General features: G+C 38.6%; 1 protein-coding gene and 1 pseudogene across 1 annotated transcript in view; one reads left to right on the top strand and one right to left on the bottom strand.

Annotated features, from left to right (window-relative positions):
* Window positions 1–19,000, top strand: part of LOC105467225 (coiled-coil domain containing 192) — a 249,325-nt gene that overhangs the window by 64,221 nt on the left and 166,104 nt on the right. The gene's annotated exons all lie outside the window — the stretch shown is intronic.
* On the bottom strand, window positions 9,094–11,421 carry LOC112424114 (cullin-1-like; annotated as a pseudogene).

Raw genomic sequence — 19,000 nt, 5'->3', positions numbered from 1 at the left:
TAGCCAATTCCTAGAAATAGCAAATAACTTTCCCGGGAGCATTCCTTTCATATGGAAAGTAACCAGCCCAAAGCCCACACTCCCATTCCCTCCTCTATTGGGTTCTCAAACTCAGGGCCACAATTCCCCTGCCACAATCACCCTAAGTTCTGGTACCACACAACTAGGGATAGGCCCCTATGTTCCTGAGTTTGCTGAAATTTTTCAAACTAGCCAATCCAATGCTTGCCTATCTTGACTTACTCGTCCCTTCTTAACAAAACCACAACAAGGGCTCTTGCCCATGTTTTCCCCTTGCTCCCTCTGCCTCCTGACCAACTCCGGTGCTTTTCTGTGTTCCCCCTGTGGTGTAGCATGCTACCTCCTCTTGGGAACTGTAAGTGACAGTTCAATGGCAGTCATCTCCTGATTTCTTAGCCTCACCACACCTGAATAATAATAAAACCTACACTTTAAAACACCGGTGTGTAGAAACATGAACTGATTTTTGTGTATTTATCTTTGATGTGGTTTGGCTGTGTCCCCACCTGAATCTCATCTTGAGTTGTAGCTCCCATAACTCCCACATATTGTGGGAGGGACCTGGTGGGAGATAATTGAATTATGAGGGCAGTTTCCCCCATACTGTCCTTGTGGTAGTGAATAAATCTCATGAGATCTGATGGTTTTATAAATGGGAGTTTCCCTGCACAAGCTCTCTTTTTGCTTGCTGCCATGTAAGAGATTCCTTTGCTCTTCCTTCATCTTCTGCCAGGATTGTGAGGCCTCCCCAGCCATGTGGAACTGTGAGTCCATGAAACCTCTTTTCTTCATAAATTATCCAGTCTGGGGTATGTCTTTATTAGCAGCATGACTACAGCTTAATACAGTAAATTGCTACCATTAGTGACTTGCTGATGTAAAGATACCCAAAAGTTTAAAAGCAACTTCGGAACTGGGTAACAGGCAGAGGTTGGAACAGTTTGGAGGGCTCAGAAGAAGATAGGAAAATGTGAGAAAGTTTAGAACTTCCTAGAGACTTGTTGAATAACTTTGACAAAAATGCTAACAATTACATCCAGGCTGAGGTGGTCTCAGATGGAGATGAGAAATTTGTTGGGAACTGAAGCAAAAGTTGCTCTTCTTATGCTTTAGCAAGGAGACCATGGCATTTTGCCCCTGCCCTAGAGACTTTTGGAATTTTGAACTTGGGAGAAATAATTTAGGGTATCTAGCAGAAGAAATTTCTAAGCAGCAAAGCATTAAAGAGGTGGTTTGGGTGTTGTTGTTAAAAATTTGCAGCCTAACAATGTGACAGAAAAGAAAAACCCATTTTCTGAGAAGAAAGTCAATCAGGCTGCAGAAATTTGCATAACTAATGAGGAGCCAAATGTTAATCACCAAGATGATGGGGAAAATGTCTCCAGGACATGTCCAAGGTCTTCACAGCAGCTCCTTCCATCACAGGAACTGAGGCCTGGGAGGAAAAAATGGTTTCATGCATTGGGCCCATGGTGCCTCTGCTGTGTGCAATCTAGGGACTTGGTGCCCTGCATTCCAGCCACTCCAGTCATGGCTAAAAGGGACCAAGGTACAGTTCAGGCCATGGCTTCAGAGGGTGCAAGCCCCGAGCCTTGGCAGCTTCCACATGGTGTTGAGCCTGAAGTGCACCAAAGTCAAGAATTGAGGTTTGCAAACTTCTGCCTAGGTTTCAGAGGATGTATGGAAATGCCTGGATGTCCAGGAAGAAGTTTGCTGCAGGGGCAGTGCCCTCATGGAGAACCTCTGCTAGATCAGCACAGAAGGAAAATGTGGGGTGGGAGCCCTCAAACAGAGTCTTCACTGGGGCACTGCCTAGTGGAGCTGTGAGAAGAGGGCCACTGTCCTCCAGACCCCGAAATGGTAAATCCACTGACAGCTTACACTCTGTGCCTGGAAAAGCCACAAACACTCAATGCCAGCCTATAAAAGCAGCCAGGAGGGAGGTTGTATCCTGCAAACCCACAGGGGCAAAGTTACCCAAGTCCATGGGAACCCACCTCTTTCATCAGTATGACCTGGATGTGAGACATGGAGTCAAAGGAGATCATTTTGGAGCTTTAAGATTTGATTGCCCTGCTGGATTTCAGACTTGCATGGGACTTTTAGCCCTTTCAGTTGGGCCAATTTCTCCCATTTGGAATGGGTGTACTTATGCAATGCTTGTACACCCCTTGTATCTAGGAAGTAACTAATTTGCTATTGATTTTACAGGCTCATAGGCAGGAGAGACTTTCCTTGTCTCAAGTGAGAGTTTGAATGGTGGACTTTTGAGTTAATGCTGAAATGAGTTAAGGCTTTTGGGGACAGTTGGGAAGGCATGATTGGTTTTGAAATGTGAGGACATGAGATGTGAGAGGATCCAGGGGTGGAATGATATGGTTTGGCTGTGTCCCCATCCAAATCTCATCTTGAATTGTAACTCCTGTAAGTCCCACATGTTGTGGGAGGAAGCCAGTGGGAGATAATTGAATCATAGGGGCCATTTCCCCCATACTGTTCTCGTGATACAGAATAAGTCACAAGAGATCTGATGGTTTTATAAATAAGAGTTCTCTTGCACAAGCTCTCTTTTTGCCAGCTGCCATGTAAGACATTCCTTTGCTCTTCCTTCATCTTCTGCTGTGATTGTGAGGCCTCTCCAGCCATGTGGAACTGTGAGTACATGAAACCTCTTTTTTTACAAATTATCCAGTCTTGGGTATGTCTTTATTAGCAGCAGGAGAACAGACTAATAAGATCTTATACCCTGAAACTTTACCAAATTTATTTATTAGCTCGTGGGTGTGTGTGTGTGTGTGTGTGTGTGTGTGTGTGTTTTGGAATTTTTCTTAAAATAGAATTATGTCATTTCCAAATAGAGATAGTTGAACTTCTTTGTTTCCAATGTGAACATCTTATTTGTTCATTTCATAGCTCTAGCTAGGATTTTCAGTACAAGGTTGAGTAACAGTGGTGAAAGTAGACATCCTGTCTTGTTCCTGACCTTACCAGAAAAGCTTTCTGTTTTCCACCATTGAGTATAATGTTAGCTGTGGAATATCCATAAATGTCTTTTATCATGTTGAAGAAGTTTCCTTTTCCTACTTTGATAAGTATTTTTGTCACAGAAGAGTGTTGGATTTTGTCATCTTTTTTTGCACCTGAAGTGACCATGTAGTATTTTTCCTCTATTTTATTAATGTGATCTATTGCATCAATCCATTTTTAGATATTGAACCACTCTTGTACATCTGAGATTAATCCCACTTGGTTATGGAGTATAATATTTTTACTGTGCTGTTGGATCCAGTTTGCTAGTATTTTGTTGAGGATTTCTGTATCTATATTCATAAAGGATATTAGGCTATAGTTTTCGTGTACTGTTTTGTCTGACTGTAGTATTAGGGTATTGTATTAGGAAGAATTTCCTTCTCTTCTGTATTTTGGAGGAGGTTGAGTAATATTAGTGTCAGTGTTAATCCTTTTTGAAATATATAATATACCAGTGAAGCCAACTGGTTCTGGGCTTTTCTTTGTTGGGAGTTTTGTTTCTTTTTTTTTTTTTTTTCTACTGATTCAATCTCTTCAATTGTTGTAGGTCAATTGACATTTTCTATTTCTTCTTGAGTCAGTTTTAGTAATTCATGTTTTCTAGGAATTTATTCAGCTCATCTAAATTATCTAATTTGTTGGCACTCATTTGTTCATACTAGTATCTTATAATCCTTTTATTTCTGTAAAGTTGGAAGTATTGTTTCCACTTTCATTTCTGATTCTAGTTATTTACATCTACTGTCTGTTTTTCTTAGCAATGTAGCTGAATACTTATCAACTCAGTTGATTATTTCAAGGAACTAATATTTGGTTTTATTGATTATCTCTATTTTTTTATTGTCTAGCTTATCATCTCGCTTTAACCTTTATTATATCCTTCCTTTTGTTGGGTTGTTGATGTGACATCTTTTTCATTTTGTAATGTAAGCATTTTCAGCTATAAACTTTCCTCTGAGCACTGCCTTTACTGCATCGCATAAGTTTTTTTTTCTATATATATAGATTTTATATGTGCATATATAAACAAACAAACATATATAAGGATCTATTTAAAATTACATACCATCACCCAATGCAGAACCCATGCATGAAATAAGTAAGTTGTCATCAACCTGAGACTGATGTTAAAGTAGTAATTTCTTTTTCTTCTCAATCTCCTTTGTCCTTTTTTTAAAAAGTTTTAATTTTTCTATAGGTTATTGGGGTACAGGTGGTGTTTGGTACATGAGTAAGTTCTTTAGTGGTGATTTTTGAGATTTTGGTGCACCCATCACTCGAGCAGTATACACTGCACCCTATTTGTAATCTTTTATCCTTCACTTCCCTACCAGTCTTTCCCCTAAGTCCCCAAAGTCCACTGTATCACTCTTACACTTTTGCATCCTCAGAGCTTAGCTCCCACATATCGGTGAGAACATATGACGTTTGGTTTTCCTTTTCTGAGTTACTTCTCTTAGAATAATAGTCTCCAATCTCATCCAGGTTGCTGCGAATGCCATTAATTTATACCTTTTTAAGGCTGAGTAGTAGTCCATCATATATATAGATATAGATATAGATATATAGATATAGATATAGATATAGATCACAGTTTCTTTACCCACTCGTTGATTGATGAGCATTTGGGTTGGTTCCACAATTTTGCAATTGTGAATTGTGCTGCTACAAACAAGCATGTGCAAGTATCTTTTTCGTACAATGACTTATTTTCCTCTGGGTAAATATCCAGTAGTGGGATTGCTGGATCAAATGGTAGGATTAAATATTCTACTTTTAGTTCTTTAAAGAGTCTTCACACTGTTTTCCATAGTTGTTGTACTAATTTACTTCTCACCAGCAGTGTAGAAGTGTTCCCTGATCACTGCATCCATGCCAACATCTACTGTGTTTTTATTTTTTGATTATGGCAATTCTTGCAGGAGTAAGATGGTATTGCATTGTGGTTTTGATTTGCATTTCCCTGATCATTAGTGATGTTGAGCATTTTTTCATATATTTGTTGGCCATTTGTATGTCTCATTTTCAGAATTGTCTATTCATGTCTTTAGCCCACTTTTTGATGGGATTGCTTGTTTTTTTCTTGCTGATTTGTTTGAGTTTCTTGTAGATTCTAGATATTAGTTCTCTGTCAGATGAATAGATTGTGAAGATTTTCTCCCACTCTGTGGATTGCCTGCTTACTTTGCTGACTGTTCCTTTTGCCATGCAAAGGCTTTTTAGTTTAATTAAGTCCCAGCTATTTATCTTTGTTTTTATTGCATTTGCTTTTGGGTTCTTGGTCATGAAATCCTTGCCTAAGCCAATGTCTAGAAGGGTTTTTACAATGTTATCTTCTAAAATTTTTATAGTTTCAGGAAAGCACATAAGATTTAAATCCTTAATCCATCTTGAGTTGATATTTGTATAAGGTAAGAGATGAAGATCTAGTTTCATTCTCCTACATGTGGCTAGCCATTTATCCCAGCACCATTTGTTAAAAATGGTGTCCTTTCCCCAATTTATGTTTTTGTTTGCTTTGTCAAAGATCGGCTGTCTGTAAGCGTTTGGGTTTATTTCTGGGCTCTCTATTCTGTTACATTGGTCTGTGTGCCTATTTTTATACTAGTACCATGCTGTTTTGGTGACTATGGCCTTATAGTATAGTTTGAAATTAGGTAATGTGATGCCTCCAAATTTGTTCTTTTTGTTTAGTCTTGTTTTGGATATGCAGGATCTTCTTTGATTCTACATGAATTTTAGAATTGTTTCTTCTAATTCTGTGAAGAATGATGGTGGTATTTTGATGGGAATTGTGTTGAATTTGTAAATTGCTTTTGGCAATATGGTCATTTTCACAATATTCATTCTACCCATCCACGAGCATGGGATGTGTTTCCATTTGTTCGTGTTGTCTATGATTTCTTTCAGCAATGTTTTTTGGTTTTCCTTGTGCAGGTCTTTCACCTCCTTGGTTATGTATATTCCTAAGTTTTTTTTTTTTTTTTTTTTTTTTTTGCAGCTATTGTAAAAGGGATTGAGTTCTTGATTTGATTCTCTGCTTGGTTGCTGTTGGTGTATAGAAGAGCTACTTATTTACGTACCTTAATTTTGTATCCAGGAACTTTGCTGAATTATTTTATCAATTCTAGTAACTTTCTGCAGGACTCATTAGGGTTTTCAAGGTAAATAATCATATCAGCAAACAGTGACAGTTTGACTTCCTCTTTACTGATTTAGATGCCCTTTATTTCTTTCTTTTGTCTGATTGCTCTGGCTAAGACTTCCAGTACGATGCTGAAGGGGAGTGGTGAGAGTGGACATCCTTATCTGGTTCCGGTTCTCAGAGAATATGTTTTCAACTTTTCACCATTCAGTATTATGTGGGCTGTGGGTTTGTCATCTTTTATTACATTGAGGTATATCCCTTGTATGCTGATTTTGCTGAGAGTTTTAATCATAAATGGATGCTGGATTTTGTCAAATGCTTTTTCTGCATTTGTTGAGATAATCATGTGACTTTTGTTTTTAATTCTGTTTTTGTGGTGCATCACATTTACTGACTTGCATATATTAAACCATCCCTGGTATGAAGTCCACTTGATCATGGTGGATTAGCTTTTGGATAATGTTGTTGGATTTGGTTAGCTAGTATTTTGTTAAGGATTTTAGCATCTATGTTCATCAAGGATATCGGTCTGTAGTTTTCTTTTTTGGTTATGCCCTTTCCTGGTTTTGGTATTAGGGTGATGCTGGCATCATAGGATGACTTAGAGAGGGTTCCCTCTTTCTCTATCTTGTGGAATAGTGTCAATAGGATTTGTACCAATTCTTCTTTGAATGTCTGGTAGAATTCTGCAGTGAATCCATCTGGTTCTGGATTTTTTTTGTTGTTAATAATTTTTAAATTACCATTTCAATCTTGCTGCTTGTTATTTGTCTGTTTAGGATATTTAATTTTTCCTGATTTAAGCTAGGAGGGTTGTATCTTTCCAGGAATTCATCCATCTCTTCTAGGTTTTTTAGTCTACATGTAAAGATGTACACAATAGCCTTGAATGATCTTTTGTATTTCTGTGGTGTCGGTTGTAATATCTCCCATTTCGTTTCTCATTGAGGTTATTTGGATTTTCTCTTTTCTTGGTTAATCTTGCTAATGGTCTATCAATTTTATTTATCTTTTCAAAGAACCAGATTTTTGTTTAATTTCTCTTTTGTATTTTTTTTTGTTTCAATTTCATTTAGTTCTGCTCTGATCTTTGTTATTTCATTTCTTCTGCTGGGTTTGGGTTTGGTTTGTTCTTGTTTCTCTAGTTCCTTGAGGTGTGACCATAGATTGTCAGTTTGTGCTCTGTCAGTCTTTTCAATGCAGGCTTTTAGGGCTATGAACTTTCCTCCTAGCATTGCCTTTGCTGTATCTGAGAGGTAGTTTTTGTTGTTGTTGTTGTTGTTGGTTTTTTTTTTTGACAGAGTCTCATTCTGTCACCCAGGCTGGAGTGCAGTGGCATGATCTTGGCTCACTGCGACCTCCACTTCCCAGGTTCAAGTGGTTCTTCTGCCTCAGCCTCCTGAGTAGCTGGGACTACAGGCAGATGCCGCCACACCCAGCTAATTTTTGTATTTTTAGTAGAGATGGTGTTTCACCATCTTGGCCAGGATGGTCTTGAACTCCTGACCTCATGATCCACCCTCCTCGGCCTCCCAAAGTACTGGGATTACAGGCATGAGCCACTGCACCCAGCATCCCAGAGGTTTTGATAGGTTGTGTCACTATTGTTGTTCACTTTGAAGAATTGTTCAAATTTTCATCTTGATTTCATTTTTGATCCAATGATCATTCAGGATCAGATTATTTAATTTCCATATATTTGCATGATTTTGAAGGTTTCTTTTGGAGTTGATTTTCAGTTTTATTCCACTGTGGTCTGAGAGAGTGCTTAATATGATTTCAATTTTCTTAAATTTATTAGGGCTCATTTTGTGGCCTATTATATGGTCTATCTTAGAGAAAGTTCCATGAGCTGTTGAATAGAATGTGCATTCTGCGGTTGTTGGGTGAAATTTTGTATGTATATCTATTAAGTCCATTTGTTCCAAGGTATAGCTTAAATCCATTGTTTGTTGTTGTTGTTGTTGACTTTCTGTCTTGATGACCTGTCTAGTGCTGTCAGTGGAGTATTGAAGTCCCCCACTACTATTGTATTGCTGCCTATCTCATTTCTTAGGTCTATAAGTAATTGTTTTATAAATTTGGGAGCTCCAGTGTTAGGTGCATATATATTTAGAATTGTGATACTTTCTTGTTGAACAGGCCTTTTACCATTATATAATGTCCCTCTTTGTCTTTTTTAACTGCTGTTGCTTTAAAGTTCATTTCATCTGATATAAGAATAGCTACTCCTGCTCATTTTGGTGTCCATTCACATGAAATGCCTTTTTCCACCCCTTTACCTTAAGTTTATGAGAGTCCTTATGTATTAGGTAAGTCTCTTAAAGGCAGAAGATAGTTGGTTGGTGAATTCTTATCCATTCTATTGTTCTGTGTCTTTTAAGTGGAGCAATACGGCCATTTACATTCAATGTTAGTGTTGAGATGTGAGGTACCATTCAATAAGAAATCCTTTAATTTTCTTTATTTTCACACATTAAAAATGAAATACACTAAACAAATGGTTTTTCATAACAGATTACACATGAGTCCATTCAGACTTGCTCTCAAAGTGCTGCCAACATGACAAGTGCTGCCAATACAACAGTTGCTAATGGGGGAGCCCATGTCTTGATTTAAATGCAGTAGCGGGCAGCCTTCACCATGGGAGGTTCAGTCTTTTCTGTTCTTAAATTAGGGTAAATGGCATTGGTGTCCATATTTACAGATTTGAAATGTATCTATCCTGAGCAGTTCCAATGTAAATCTGAGACCAGCTGATAGGAGTCTTGGTCTCAGTTTTAAAAAGGGAGGTCCAATGGTGGCAGGCTGGCTGCTATAAACTTGAGTTGTTTCCATTCTTTCCAACATGAACTATTTGCTGCAGGACACACAATGAGACCCTTCCTAGAGGGTTAAGTGAAGTAACTGTAGGTGTCTTTTTCACCATCAACTTGCTCCAAATGTTCTTTCTCAATTAGAATGTCAATGCATTTCTTGATCAGGGACCTGGGGTTTGAACCTGGAGGATAGCTGAGTGAGGGCCTCATCAACTAACTGCTGGTGTTTCAGAACCTTCCTCATCTTCATGATTCTCATGATGGCCGTCTGAGTCAGTAGTTTGCAGTCTTCCTCAATATTTTTGTGTGTGGTTTCTTGTTCCTGCTTCTGTTCCATTTCATTGGCACATTGATGTTAACCCTTAATTTCTAATTTTTATAACCAAGATATAATTTTATTAAGGTATCTGGCTTCAATTCCACCTCATCAGCGTTTGCATTTTCATCTTCCAGGACCAAGGCATCTTCTGTGTTGTACTGAAGCAGGATTGCTATCTGGAATGTGGATGCCTGCAAAGTATATCTGTTTGTGAAGCAGTTAGTTACTAATTCTCCTTTAGACAACTGATATAACCTTGTCAATTTTCAGCCATTGTGATGACTGGCATAGAAAGCTGTGAATTGCCGATAACTACATTCCAACCCTAAGGGAAGGCAAACATACAAGACTGCTCAAAGGACCAGGACCCAGAGCTCAGCACTTAAATGCTGAAATCTCAGTCTATGTGTTCTGAATTTGTCAGATGATTTTTGAATTGCTCATTCAGATCTTTGCTCATACCAGTGTCTTGAAACATCCACTGAAGTTTAGAGATATACTCGAAACCACAAGCTTGCTTTAACTTAGAGAACATGCTGGCTTCAGCAATGTCACTTCCTGCCTTCCCTTAGGGTTAGAACGTAGTTATCGGCAATTCACAGCTTTCTATGCCAGCCATCACAGTGGCTGAAAATTGGCATAGTTACTGGCATCATCACTCGCATTGTCACCGTGGATGAGCCTCTTGGCCAGCATTTTTCATAGAACTTCTGAAACACGTCTTTGTCACCTGTGTACTTGTGACAACCATTACATGATTGAGTGTATCTTCTAGTTCTGCCTCATCTGTGTTCTTGGAACTTTTCCTCAAGAAGGAGTCACAGTATTGAGCCAGTGACTCAGGGGATTTTACTGGATGACTGGGCCATCTTGGTAACCGCATTGTTGTTTATGAAGCAACCACAAGCCTTGTCAAGAGCAGCCACAAAGCCAGTGTCATTGTTAAATGCAGACATTACCAAGGCAATGCATTTTTTGAACATCAAGCACAGTCTGTACATACATTTTGGGGTCATTTAAAGCAGCTTCTCCACACTTTTCAATGGCTAAAAGACCCTGATTATGAATGTGCATCTCCAGCAGTTTTTTCAATTCTCCTAGGTTATTCTGGATTCTAGATACAAGATTATACATGTGTCTCAAATCTTCATTTTTGTCAGCATCCAATAAACTCTGAAGTTCTGTGTGGAAAATTTCCAAGTGTTTTTCAATGAGGACATGCTCACATTTCCTTGCTAATTCATCTTGTGTGCCTTCATGAAGGTAAACCTGAACTCTTTGCTGTTCCTGAAGCACACAAGCTTCTGCCTTATTCATATATTCAGTAACTGGGTTCTGCTGCAAGAATTCAGTGCTCTCTTTGGCATAAAATCTCTCTGTGACAGAAAAAAAAAGAGAGATTCAAAGGATTCTTATACACTGTTAACGTAGGGCCCTTTGCAAATGCATCATCTTTATTCAGCTCCAATTCCATGTAAAACTAAAACTCCACTCACAGTTTTGTATTGATGGTTTCACCATTTCCTTCCTTTTTGATCAGCTTTGAAGCAGAATTTCTTACCTGTTTATTCAGTGGCCTAAATAGTCTCTACAAGTCACTAATGCAAGGGAATAGATTTCACATATTCCTTTCATCCTTTGTCACATTCACAGTGAACCCAATGTCTATTGAGGTAGGCACAAATTCCATTCAGCACTTCGCTTGAAAATCAGTAATCTTCCCATTGTTGAGTGTAGAATTTCAGTACACTCTTGTCCATCAAATCTTCTCCATCCTTAAGAAGACTTGTCAAATAATTCTTCAAAAATTACTTAAGTTGTTTGTATAATTCCAAGCCAACGAACTGAGCACCTTCAGGTGTCTGCCCCTTTTTTGACTTAGAAACTCCAGCTCCTCATGCTTGGTTTGACTGGTGTACCCTAGCACACTAGTTATAAACATGAGGGTGGAGCTCCATGTATCTGGACCTGGTCATGCTGTGCGGCATGTACACCTGCTGGATGGTGGCTCTAAGGTCGTCCCAGATCTGGTCCAGGCCAATCTGCTTCAGGCCTTGGGGGTTCTGGCTCCGGGTTTATGACATCGTGAGGGATGTTATAAAGTCATGCAGTGCAGCAATCCTTATTCAAAGTGCAGCTAGTTCTCCATTAGATAAAAATATGCAGTACCATTCCAAATTTATTCACAGCAGTTTGGAAAGAATGTCCTTTAAATGTAGAGAGTGAAATATATTGCAGGCAAACACACATCTCCGTGGTACCCAAAAGGCTCCCGTGATGCCTCCACCTAGTCGCCAGACCTAGGCCTTGGCAAAACCCGCATCCCACCAAGGTCTGGCTGCATCCCTTAGCCACTGGACTGCCCTGCCTGGAGTTGCATGTGACATGGCGCCTACCTTCTCCTCCCCTGCCAGCCCAGCCCTCCTCCTCCTGCTGCCGCCACCTCATCCCATAAGTTTTTGTATGATATGTTTTGTCTTCATTTGTTTCTAAATATTTTTTAATTTGCCTTGTGATTTTTTCTTTGACCCACTGGTTGTTTAAGAGTGTGTTATTTTTGTGTATGTGAAAATTTTTCAATTTTCCTTCTGTTATTGATTTTTAGCTTTATTCTCTATTGTTGTGGGAGAAGGTACTTTAAATGATTTTATTCCTTCTAAATTTATTGAGAATTATTTTTATGAACCAAATTATAGCCTACCCTGGAGAATGTTTCATGTGCACTTGAAAAAGTATATATATTTTTTTGTTGTTTTGTGGATTGTTCTATCTGTCATACTATGTCTGCTATGTCTAGTTGGTTTATAGTGTAATTCAAGTCTATTTTCTTCTTGTTTTTTGTGTAGATATTATATCCATTATGAAACTGCAATATTGCACTTTGAGAGGTCAAGGCAGGCAGATCACTTGAGGTGAGGAGTTTGAGACCAGCCTGGCCAACATGGCATTGGTCTCTTCTAAAAATACAAAAATTTGCTGGGCATCATAATGCATGCCTGTAATCCCAGCTACTTGGAAGGCTGAGGAGGAGAACCTCTTGAACCTGGGAGGCGGAGGTTACAGTGAGCCAAGATCATACCACTGCACTCCAGCCTGGGTGACAGAGCGAGACTGCACCTCAAAAAAAATAAAAAAAAAAGTGGAATATTGAAGTCTCCACCTATTCTCACAGAAGTGTCTACTTCTCTCGTAAATTCTATCAATAGTTGCTTCATATATTTTGTGACTCCACTGTTTGGTGCATTTATGTGTATAAATTTATATCTCCTTTACAAATTGCCACTTTTATCAATATGCAATGTGTTTCTTTCACTTTTATAAAAATTTTTTATAAAAAAATTCAACATCTATTTGACTATGTGACTATAGTCACAGTCGCTGTCTTTTGGCTACTATTTACATGCAACATCTTTTTTCATTCTTTTACTTCCAACCTATTTGTTTCTTTGAGTCTAAAGTGGGTTTCTTGTAATCAGCATATAATTGGATCACACTTTAAAATTTATTCTGCTGGTTTCTGTCTTTAATTGGGGATCTAAGCCACTTAAAATATTACTAATAATAAAGAATATACTTCTGCCACATTGCTTTTCATTTTCTATATATTTTATATCCTTTTTATTCCTCAGTTCCTCCAATACTACCTTCTTTTGTGTTTGATTGATATTTTCTAGTGTTCCCTTTTGATTCTGTATCTTTTGCAGTTATTTGTTCCTAGAATGTGTATGTTAGTATGCTTAAGAGTGTCCCATAGGCCTCTTAGGTTCTGTTTATTTCTCTTCATTATTTTTTCTTTCTGCTATTCAGACTGGGTAATTCCAATTGCTCTATTGCTATGGACTGAATATTTACACCTCCTCCAATTCATATGTTGAATTCCTAATTTTTAACGTGATGGTATTTGGAGGGGGTGCATTTAGGAGAGAATTAAGGTCATGAGGTTGGAATCCTCATGATGCAATTATTGCCCTTATAAGAAGAGGAGATAAGAGTTCTACTTTTCTCCATCATGTGAGGATACAGCAAAAAAAGGGGCTGTCTGTAAAACAGAAAGAGGGTCCTCACAAGACACTGAAATTTTTGTCACTTTGGTCTTGGACTTCTAAGACTCTGGAATTGTAAGAAATATTTTTTCTTTAAGTCACCAAGTCTATGATGTTTGTTATAGAAGTCTGAACTGACTAAAATAAATTGGTTAACAAGAAGTGTGATACTACTGTAACAAATACCTTAAAATGAGTTTTGAGCTTCATGCTTTAAAAAGTAGATATTTCCATGAAGGGGCTGCTGAAGACAATCTGGTGAGGCCTGACCAAAATAGGAGAACTGGAGAGAAATCCTCCTTCTTCTTAGAGAAGACATAAATAATCATGAGCAGAATGTTGGTGGAAATATGAACAGTAAAGGCCATTTTGATGAGGTTTGAGATGGAAAAGAGGAACATGCCATTGGAATCCAGAGGAAAGCAATCCTTGTTGTAATGTGGCAAAGAAGTTGGCTAAATTATCTTTGTGTTCTAGTGTTTTGCAGAAGATAGAACTTGTGAGTGATAAAATTGGATATTTAGCTGAAGACGTTTCTAAGCAAAGTGTTAAGAATACCAAGGGTGTGGCCAAGCAACTGTCTGTTAAGGAGATTGGTATGGGTGTGAAACATGGACCTAATCAGTACTCCACCAAGAACACTGCCAGTCTGAAATGAAGGAGATGAAAGTTGGGGGGAATGAAAAAAGTTTCTCAGACTTCTTAGAGGCTACAGGACAGGATGCTAAAGTTATTCAGTAGTCTTGTGCTATTCTAGAAGATGGGGGAAATAGCCCCAAAGGCAGTTCAGATATTATCAGGGACATCATCTCAGCTTCAACAGGCCAAATATCCTCCAACTAAAGCCATGAGGGTGCGGTCACCTGGAGCCATGGTAGCACAACCCTACCTGGAAGAAATTTGAAAGTAAGATCCTTACATGGTAGAGCCCTTGGGGTTTAGTTTCTCTCTGACAGAACCCTGGGGGAGAGACCACAATTCTGAGAGCCTTTGGGCATAACCCCCATGCAGTAGGGCTGGGTGGGCACAAGTCCTGCTCAACCTAGCCACAGCATGGGTGGATCTCTGCCAAGCTGTGGGGGTGACATTTCCACTCCAGTGGTCCTGGAGGGCAGAGTATCAAATGAAAAAGGATTATTCTAGATTATTCTTGAGCATTAAAGTCTAGTGGAATTTGCTGTGGTTGGTTCTGGACGTATGTGGGACTCATCACCTCTTCCTTCTTTCATTTTTCTCCCTTCTGGAATGGAAATATCTACCTTGTGCCTTTACCATCCTGTATTTTGGGGTTTGGGGGCCATTTTGGGATACGTTTTGTACTGACAGATCATAGTTATCCATATTTTGGGTACATATATTTTGATACATATATACAATGTGTAATGATCAAATTAAGGTAATCGGGACATCCAACACTCATTTTTTTTGTATTGGAACATTAATATTTTTCTTCTAGTTATATTGATCACAATAAATTATTGCTAATCATAATTTTCTTACTGTACTAATGAACACTAGAACTTATTTCTCCTATTTATTTTTGTACCATTAACCAACTTCTCATTATCCTCTCCTCTTCCCTTTTCTTCCCAGCCTCTGGTAACTACCATTCTACTCTCTACTTCCATAAAATCTGCTTTTTTAGCCCCAGATAGAAGTGAAAACGTGTAATATTTGTCTTTCTGTGCCTGACTTATTTCAATTAACATACTGACCTCTAGTTCCATTCCTGTTGCTGCAAATGATAGGCTTTCATGCTTTTTAATGGATGAATAATATTCTGTTGGGTATACATACCACATTTTCTTTATCCATTCGTCCATTAATGAACCGTTAGGTTGATTCTGTATTTGGCTATTGTGAATAGTACTGTAATAAACATGGAAGTACATATATTTCTTTGATATAGTATGTTCTTTCTTTTTTTTTTCTTTTTTTTTTTTTTTTGAGACGGAGTCTCGCTCTGTCGCCCGGGCTGGAGTGCAGTGGCCGGATCTCAGCTCACTGCAAGCTCCGCCTCCCGGGTTACACCATTCTCCTGCCTCAGCCTCCCGAATAGCTGGGACTACAGGTGCCCGCCACCTCGCCCGGCTAGTTTTTTGTATTTTTTTTTTTAGTAGAGACGGGGTTTCACCGTGTTAGCCAGGATGGTCTTGATCTCCTGACCTCGTGATCCGCCCGCCTCGGCCTCCCAGAGTGCTGGGATTACAGGCTTGAGCCACCGCGCCCGGCCGATATAGTATGTTCTTTCTTTTGGATATATACCAAACAGTGAGATAGCTGAATCATATGGTCATTTTAGTTTTAGTTTTTGGAGGAACCTATATAATGTCTTCCATTATGACTATATTACTTTACATTCCCACCAACAGTGTATGGGTATCCCTCTTTCTCTGAATACTCACCAGCGTTTGTCCTCTTTTGTTCTTTTGATAATAGCCATTCTAACTGGGGTGAGTTGATATCTCATTGTGGTTTTGATTTGCATTTTTCTAATGATTAGTGATGTGGAGCACTTTTTCATGTACCTATTGGCCATTTGTATGTCTTCTTTTGAAAAATTTCTATTTAAATATTTTACCAATTTTCAGATTGGATGATGATTATTATTATTGCTGTTGAGTTGTTTGAGTCCCTTATATATTCTGGACTTTAATCCCTTGTCAGCTGGATAGTTTGTAAATATTTTCTCCCATTCTTTAGGTGGTCTCTTCACTTTTTTAAGTGTTTCTTTCTCTGGGCAGAAGCTTTTTAGCTTGATGCAATCCCATTTGTCTATTTTTGCTATGGTCACCTGTGCTTTTACCTGTGGTTTTTGTGCTTTTACCTGAAGCATTTCCCCAATGTTCTCTTCTAGTATTTTCATAGTTTCAGGCTGTACATTTAAGTATTTAACCCATTCTTTTTATTTTTGTACATGGTGGAAGAAGGGGTTCTATTTTCATCCTTCTACATATGGATATCCTGATTTCCTCATACCATTTATTAAAGAGACTGTCCTTTATCCTTTGTATGCTCTTGGCATTTTTATTAAAAATGAGCTGACTGTAAGTGTGTGAATTTTTTTTTTTTTTTTGGTTCTTTATTTTGTTCCATTTGTCTGTGTATCTGTTTCATTTTTGTTGGGGATGGTTTTTTGTTGTTGTTGTTTTGTTTTGTTTTGTTTTTGGGGTTTTTATGCCAGTATTGTGTTGTTTTGGTTACTATAACTCTGTAATGCAGTTTGAAATTAGCTTTCAGCTTTGCTCTTTTTGGTCAAGATTGCTTTGGTTGTTCAGGGATTTTATGGTTCTGTATGAACTTTAAGTCTTTTTTTTTTATTTCTGTGAAGGATGTTACTGGTATTTTGATAAGGATTGCTTTGAATCTGTGGATCACTTTGGGTAGTAAAGACATTTTAACAATGTTAATTCTTCCAATCCTTGAGTGTGGAATATCTTTCTATTTTCTTATATCCTCTTCAATTTTTTTTAACCAGGATTTTATAATGTTTCTTACAGAGATCTCTTATTTCTTTCATTAAATTTATTTATATGTTTTGTTTCCAACTATTGTATATGAGATTGCTTTCTCAATTTGTTATTCAGGTTGATTGCATTTAGCATATAGAAACACTACTGATTTTTGTATGTTGATTTTGTATCTGCAGCTTTACTGAATTTATTTATCTGTTCTAGCAGTTTTTTGTTTGTTTGTTTGTTTTGTTTTGTTTGAGACAGAGTCTCACTCTGTTGCCCAGGCTGGAGTGCAATGGCACCGTCTTGGCTCACTGCAACCTCCACCTCCCAGGTTCAAGCAATTCTCCTGCCTCAGCCTCCTGAGTAGCTGGGACTACAGGTGTGTGCCACCATGCCCAGCTAATTTTTGTATTTTTAGTAGAGATGAGGTTTCACCATGTTGGCCAGGATGGTCTCAATCTCTTGACCTCGTGATCTATCTGCCTCGGCCTCCCAAAGTGCTGGGACTACAGGCATGTGCCACCACGCCTGGCCTCTAGGAGTTTTTGATGGAGTCTTTAGGTTTTTCTAAATATAACTTTATGTCTTTGGGAAAAAAGAATAATTTGACATATTCTCTCCAATTTCAGTGCCTTTTATTTCTTTTTATTGCCTAACTGCTCTGGCTAGGACTTCCAGTACTATGTTGAATAAAAGTGGTGTAAGCGAGCATTCTTGTCTTGTTCCAGATCTTAGCAGAAAGGCTTTCAATTTTTCCCTTCCCAGTATGATATTAGTTGTGGACTTGTCATGTATGACCTTTATCATGTTGAGGCTTGTTTCTTCTATATTCAGTTTATGCAGACTTTATTTATTTATTTATTTTTGAGATGGAGTCTCACTCTGTCACCCAGGTTGGAGTGCAGTGGCGCAATCTTGGCTCACTGCAAGCTCCGCCTCCTAGGTTCACACCATTCTCCTGCCTCCACCTCCTAAGTAGCTGGGACTACAGGTGACTACCACCATGCCCTGCTAATTTTTTGTATTTTTTTTTAGTAGAGACGGGGTTTCACTATGTTAGCCAGGATGGTCTCGATCTCCTGACCTCGTGATCTTCCCGCCTTGGCCTCCCAAAGTGCTGTGATTACAGGAGTGAGCCACTGCGCCCGGCGATGCAGGCTTTTTTTTAAATCATAAGAGGATGTTGAATTTTACTGCATGCTTTTTTAAGCATTATTGAAAGGATCTTATAATTTTTCTCCTTAATTCTGTTGATGTGACATATTAATTTGCATATGTCAAACCATCCTTGCATCCCTGGGATGAGTCCCACTTGATTATGATGAATGATCTTTTAAATTTGATGTTAAATTTGGTTTACTAGTATTTTCTTGAGGATTTTTGCATCTATGCTTATAAGGAATATTGGCCTGTAGTTTTCTTTCTGTGTGTGTGTTTCTCTCTGGTTTGGTATCAGGTTAATGCTGGCCTCATAGAATAAGTTTGGAAGTATTCTTTCCTTTTTAACTTTTTTGAAGAATTTGTGTAGCATTGGTATTCTTCTTTAAATGTTTGGTGGAATTCATCAGCGACCTCAACAGGCTTTTCTTTGATTGGAGACTTTTTTTTTTTTTTTTTTTTTTTTTTTTTTTTTTTTTTTTTTTTTTTTGAGACGGAGTCTCGCTCTGTCGCCCAGGCTGGAGTGCAGTGGCCGGATCTCAGCTCACTGCAAGCTCCGCCCCCCGGGTTTACGCCATTCTCCTGCCTCAGCCTCCCGAGTAGCTGGGACTACAGGCACCCGCCACCTCGCCCGGCTAGTTTTTTGTATTTTTAGTAGAGACGGGGTTTCACTGTGTTAGCCAGGATGTTCTCGATCTCCTGACCTCGTGATCCGCCCGACTCGGCCTCCCAAAGTGCTGGGATTACAGGCTTGAGCCACCGCGCCCGGCCGCGATTGGAGACTTTTTAATCCTGCTTTGGTTTCATTACTCATTATTGGTCTGTTCAAATTTTCTATTTCTTCATTGTTCAACCTTGGTGGGTTTTTATGTTCAGGAATTTATCAGTTTCTTCAGTGTTTTCCAATTTTTTGATGAATAATTGTTCTTAGTAGTCCCTAATGATCCTTTGTATTTCTGTGGTATCATTTGTAATGCCTCCTTTTTTATTTCCAATTGTATTTA

The sequence above is a fragment of the Macaca nemestrina genome, chromosome 6, assembly GCF_043159975.1.
Source record: "Macaca nemestrina isolate mMacNem1 chromosome 6, mMacNem.hap1, whole genome shotgun sequence".
In the NCBI taxonomy this organism is placed as follows: domain Eukaryota; kingdom Metazoa; phylum Chordata; class Mammalia; order Primates; family Cercopithecidae; genus Macaca; species Macaca nemestrina.
This window is presented reverse-complemented; position numbering and strand designations above follow the sequence as displayed.